At 40.8% G+C, this 5,989-nt stretch overlaps 1 long non-coding RNA gene across 1 annotated transcript; it reads right to left on the bottom strand.

Annotated features, from left to right (window-relative positions):
• Positions 1-3,201: 3,201 nt before the first annotated feature.
• On the bottom strand, positions 3,202-5,709 carry LOC108641014. Its single transcript, XR_001921667.1, has 2 exons — positions 5,498-5,709; positions 3,202-4,232 (listed from the first exon to the last, which is right to left on the bottom strand). It is a non-coding gene; the product is annotated as an uncharacterized LOC108641014 (long non-coding RNA).
• Between the last annotated feature and the right edge of the window lie 280 nt (positions 5,710-5,989).

Raw genomic sequence — 5,989 nt, 5'->3', positions numbered from 1 at the left:
AGAGCTCAGGGGAGACCTTATCACTCTCTACAACTGCCTGAAAGGAGGTTGTAGCCAGGTGGGGGTCATTCTCTTCTCCCAGGCAACGAGCAATAGGACAAGAGGCCACAGTCTTTAGCTGTGCTAGGGGAGGGTTAGGTTGGACATTAGGAAGAATTTCTTCACAAAAAAAGTCATTGGACATTGGAACGGGCTGCCCAGGGAGGTGGTGGAGTCACCGTCCCTGGAGGTGTTAAAGGAAAGACTGGATATAGCACTTAGTGCCATGGTCTAGTTGACATTGTGGTGTTTGGTCATAGATTGGACTCGATCTCAATTTTCTAACGCAGTTGATTCCGTGATTCTGTAATGGACAGCCTCACGTCCTGAGCAATAAATGAAAGGGTGAATGACTTTTTTTAAATGGAGCAGTCAAGGACAGAAGAGAAAATAACCAAATGTGCATCTGCACTTGCCTCTGCAGGTTCAGTAGAGAGGTGGAAGCTCTGTGACTACCAGACAAGTAGCTTTACTGAGGAAGTGTGTCCCGTTTGTAAAATTGCAGGCTATGGTCCTGACCTTCCTTGTAGAGCATTTTCATATCTACAGATAGAAATCAGCAGCTCTAGGTGGTGATTTTGATCATTATTTATTCTGCTTTCTGACAAGAGGAGTGTACAAGCACTTTGAGATGAAATGTGTTGGCACATTTAATATTAATTTATGGAAAGTACTCGTATGCAGTCTTGACATTTGTTTTCCATATATACTAGAAACAAGAAACTTGAGCCTTTGAATGTTTATAAGAAATGAGCACACATGCAAACAATGCTGACAAAAGATGATTTTCTTTAAAACCTGACTGTTTTCACTTCTTTTGCATTTCTCATTTGTCCTTATTCAGCACATTTTAACCTGCAAAATGTTATCCTCAAAAGGCCATGGGAAACTCAGATTGTCAAATAAAGCTTAGGCACTGCAAAGATGGTACTTGGTAACACATACAGACTGAAACTGATAGAGATACATGGAGAGAAATCTTCCAGAGGTCTGACTGTAGCGTAAGGTCTGACAAAAGAATGCTCACTCATCAGTGGGGACCCTCAGCTCTATCTCCACCATAAACTAGATGACCAAGTTAAAAAGAGAAAGCCATAACAATTACCAAACATCAATCAGCCCCATGGAACAGTGTCTTGTATCTGTACTTCCAGGCAGTCCATGCCAGCAAGGAACAAACAGACACAAAACTCTTCAGTCTGGGTGACACAGCCTAAAATTCAGTACTGACTCCACTGAACTACCAGGGCTGTCAACAAACACATGTGGAGCAGCTACAGGGCATTGAAGTCTATTTGTTCTGCAGGGTCCTTGGATAAATTTTTCCTTAAGGTGGTCCTCAGGATGACTGAGCTACAAAGCTGGTGGGTACCAGTGACCACTCCTGCACCTGCTGTCTCACTAATGATTCAAATCCTTCATCCTCAGGGGGAAGCAAGATAAATCTAAAATACAGGAAAAGAGAAGGGGACTTTCTCCTGGAGAAATAAGCTCTTTGGAGTGTCCCATCCAGCAGCTCTTGTTCATGGGAGTACTAAAGGGAAGAAAGGTGAAAATCAGACAAACAGCTTTTGTTCCTTCTTTGTAAGGATTGCTAAACTATTTTGCATTCAAGAGATGTTCCTTTGTCAAAGGTAACTCCATGGCCATCAGATCTCTTTTAGCAATGTCATGCATGGACATTTATCATCTGCTGTGTTAGACCTTGTCCGAGCTCAATCCCCTTAATATCAAGCAAGAGTGACTTGCAGCTCCTAGTCCAGGTGTTCTGCCATTAGTGCACTCTGCATTCTGGGCACAGAAACATAGAGGAACTGAATCTTGAGGCTCCTTGTTTTCTCATCAGTTGTTTTAATGAAGCAGAATAATTCCATTACTCTATACAGAGGTGACAGGCAGTCTATCTTGTCCTTCTGAAGTCTGTTTGCTTGTTCATAATTTGCAGTGGTGATCTTGTAAATGCTGGTATAGTTTACAACTAGGCACTCTTCAGAAAGGAGATACTTTACTGAGAATTACTTGCTTAAGCAGGCTGTTCCCCTGTCATCTAGCATAAGAGGCCTCTAAGTTACTTTTCACTCTACCTGGTGTCCTAAGTCCATGTCAGTCTGACGTTTGCAGTAAAGGAACTCATTCCGTTTATTTGCATCAAACACCAGCTACACCTTGGTATCCAGTGACCCTGGTTGCCTTGGCTGCAAAGAAATGGCAGGGGCATTTCAGGATCTTGTGCCAGCAAAAGAAGCAGCAATAGAGTGAAAAAGGGAGGAGGATGCTATGCTACACAGGACATCCAGGAAAGAAATTATGCAGGATACTAGAAATATCCTGCAAGACAAGTAGACTTCTAGATATTGTTTCAGATACTGGCAGTGTCTGAAACATCACAGGATGATTATGTTGTGACTACTTTTGTGCTTCAGCATCTCCACCATGAAACAGCTCACAAGGTGCTTACCTTGAAAAGCAGGAAACAGCTGGCTGGAATTTAGGATTTCACAGCATCAATGTCCACAGGAGTGATCCAAACACCAAGCACAAGTGTGCACTGGAAGCATTTGAAACACATATCTTAGGAGCAACTGTGGCTCACTCCTCAAAATAGCCTTTTAGTTTGATCAATGAAGACTCAGTTCAGAGAAGTGATGGGGTAACATACATCCTGATGAGTTTGACAGGCATTAGATTTCTCTGAGGATATTGCTGTTCCCTAATCTGTCTCTCCTGCCCCATCCTGCACATGCACATCCTTTGCTCCCTAAGGTCTCTGTTGATGGATCCTCAGGGATTTTTCTCTACAGTATGCTACTTCAAGACACCTTTGCAGCAAATTACATGGCATCATTCAACAAGAGACAAAGGTCAAACATGCAGGTTGGGAGTGGGCTAGTAACATCATATTGCGTGATTCCTAAAAATGGCTGTAATAATGGGGATAATGTAAGGGACTGACATAACAGCAATCTGACGATTTACTGTTGCTATGCAACTTGAGTTGGGAACAGACTTTTGCAGTTGCTTCTTAGTTGTCCATTGAATGCTCAGTGACAGCGTCTGGCAACCTTCCCCAGTCATGATTTTACCTAAAGCAGCAAGAATTCACGTGCAAGTTTTGTGCCAAGGTGCCCTCTTGCAGCCATTAGTCTAGGGAAAAAAAGATACAGACACCTACAATGCTTTATTCTATCTGAATGAAATTCCTATTGTGCTACACACACGCATAAACAGCTACATACATTCACACACGTTTCTCTTTCCTCTGATTCGCTGCACATCTTCCTCTTTTTCGTCCTTTCTCACTCTAAGGTCATCATGTTGTCAAAGAAGAGTACTGTCTTTGGAAGCTTTTTCCTGGCCACGTCACAGCTACTGTCACACCAGTTCACACTGTTTTCTAACTCTCTACATGTGATTCCTTCAGACCTTGCCATCTTTCTCCCAGGTGTTTTCTCAGACTCATACAAAGTGGGGATAGGTACGGCTACTTGCTCCATCTTGTTTTATTCATCTGTCCTGATAGTGCCTTGTCCTGTCTTGAGACTAGGACCAGTTTTAAAACTCTCAAGCAATGATGCCTGCAGCCCTTTCCTTGGGAGTCTGGCAGTCTGACAAAACTCAGTGGTTAGGGAAGCTGACCTGTTTGTCTCCCTGGTTGAAACCTGGTTGCTCCTAGTAACATCTCTTTGTGCCACCCTCAAAAACTCACCCTTGCATACTGGTATCACCTGAACATCACGGTGATGGCTATTCTGCACACAATTAATTCATTCCCGATGATCCTTTGTTATCACTTCCCAGACAGCCTTTGCAGACCTCACTCAATTTGTTGCTTTTCTCTGAATTCCTTTGCTTTGCACAATCTGTTTTGTGGTGTTGCTCGTGTGATGTTTAATAGCCACAGCTCAGAGTTGGCTGCATTTCAGTGGTAGGAGGTGGAACACAGTGAACTGTGAACTGAAACTCCATATAATGTTGCTAGAGATGAGAACAAGTAAGGGAATGTTTGCTATGCACACTATCTCCAGAAAAACATCTTTGCAAATGTGTATCTGTGCAGGCATTGTGGAGACAGGGATTATGTTATGCAGAGGGGAAGAGGAGCTGACTGACAGTAGAGATTTGCAGTCCATATTGATGTTTCACAATTGTGCATCTGTCTGCAGAACAGCCATGGAGCTCTTGAAGTCATTGCACTAAAAAATAAAATAAAGAAAGATAAATCAATAACTTCACTCACCCTTTTACCACAGCTCAGAGGGTGGAGGAGGAGAGTGTCATAACAGCTCACACTAGTGAGAAGATTTTAATCGAAACAGTCTTGAATCAGAAAATACCATTTTTATAAAAATCAACATTTTTTAAAAAATTATAAATACAAATGAAAAATCCCCACGGAAAAGGAGGCTGAAATAAAAATTTCAGTATTGAAAAGTTTCCCTTAAAGAAAAAAATGCAAGATTTTCTTTCTAATTAAAATACTAATTTTGAAAGCAAACCTCTTATTTTCTGATAAAATATTACCATATTTTACTGCTTGTATTGTTTTTACATTCTTCAGTTAATAATGAGAGACACTGACATGTTCAGTATTCTGCCATTAGTCTGGAATCAGGTTTCTAGGATATTAAAAACAATTGGTCCCTAACTAGTACCCAGAACATTTCTATTTCAGAGTGTAAAAATCTAAATTGTTTCAGCACAGACTAATAAAGCTGCTATCGCTTTTGACAGAAAACTCATTAATTGGTAGAAAAATCATTTGTTTTGAAAATTAAATATCACCTGTACTAAATTATATAACAGAATATTTAATTGTTATATTCATGGTATGCTATATTGCTGGTAGGATTGCATAACGTGCCCTCATATGAGACTTGACTTGGCATAACCTAACTCTGCATTACAACTGATATGTGAAATGGTACTGAAATTTAACTAATTTTTTTTTAAAAAAAATAGCAGTTATTTTTCTAAAAGTACCTAATGGAATTGTTCATAATTTTTCGTTCCTAGGAATACACTGCAAACAGTATTTTTATCACTAAAAGTAACAAGAAGCCTTAAAATCATAAACTTTGACATTTCTCTCAAATGAACATTTCAAGTTTCATCTGGCTCTCACTTAACCTGTGATTAATTCTTTGTACTAACTCTAAATCTCCCTATTTGGAATAGTTTTAAGATTGGAGGCCTTGTCGAAAGCAATCATCATAAATACAGCATGCACTTCATAGGAGCTGGTTTTACCAGCATTTGTTGCAAGATAAATCAGCTCATCAGTACTCACTTTCATCTCAATATTAATACTTTTTTATGCATTCACAGAGATCTCAATATTATCCCCATCAGAATATATAAATGAGGATAAAATAAATCAAGATAAATTAAATCATTCTTGCCACCCAACCACACCCAAGAACTCAGAAGGCTTCAATGCTCCCACTGAAGCCCTGCTCACAAGATCCTGTTGCAGGGAGGACCCGGGATGAGACTGACACTTCTCCTCCATTCCTCCGTTCACCCATTGCGCACCTGGAGAGCTTGGACTTCCCTTTCTAGTACGTGAAAGCAAGAAGAAAAGAAAAATATCTCCTTTCTGAAAGCACAAGTCTTCTTCCTGCCGTCAGCAGCTGCGATGGAACCGCAGCCCAAGGCTTCCACCTAGTGTCTGTCGGCCAGCTCGGCACACCACCCCACCGCAAGGGTGAGATGCCAGTGGGTGCCCTGGAGCTCACAGATAAAGAGATTAGACTTAGATTATTTTTGAGATGGGAGTATTTTCCTTAAAATACCAAGCCAAGCCTCGGCTCATTTTGAACCACCCAAGCTGTCACCTAGAACTAAACACCAGATTCTGGTTTATGTGTGGAAAATAAGGTTATTAAAATTTATTTATTTTTTCCCCACCAGATAGACTGTGCTAAAATCCAAAGGTTTAGGAGGATGCAAC

This window comes from Manacus vitellinus, unplaced genomic scaffold (genome assembly GCF_001715985.3).
Source record: "Manacus vitellinus isolate BGI_N305 unplaced genomic scaffold, ASM171598v3 scaffold_5_pilon, whole genome shotgun sequence".
Classification (NCBI taxonomy): Eukaryota; Metazoa; Chordata; class Aves; order Passeriformes; family Pipridae; genus Manacus; species Manacus vitellinus.
The sequence above is the reverse complement of the archived record's forward strand: the minus strand, read 5'-3'. Positions and strand labels throughout refer to the sequence as shown.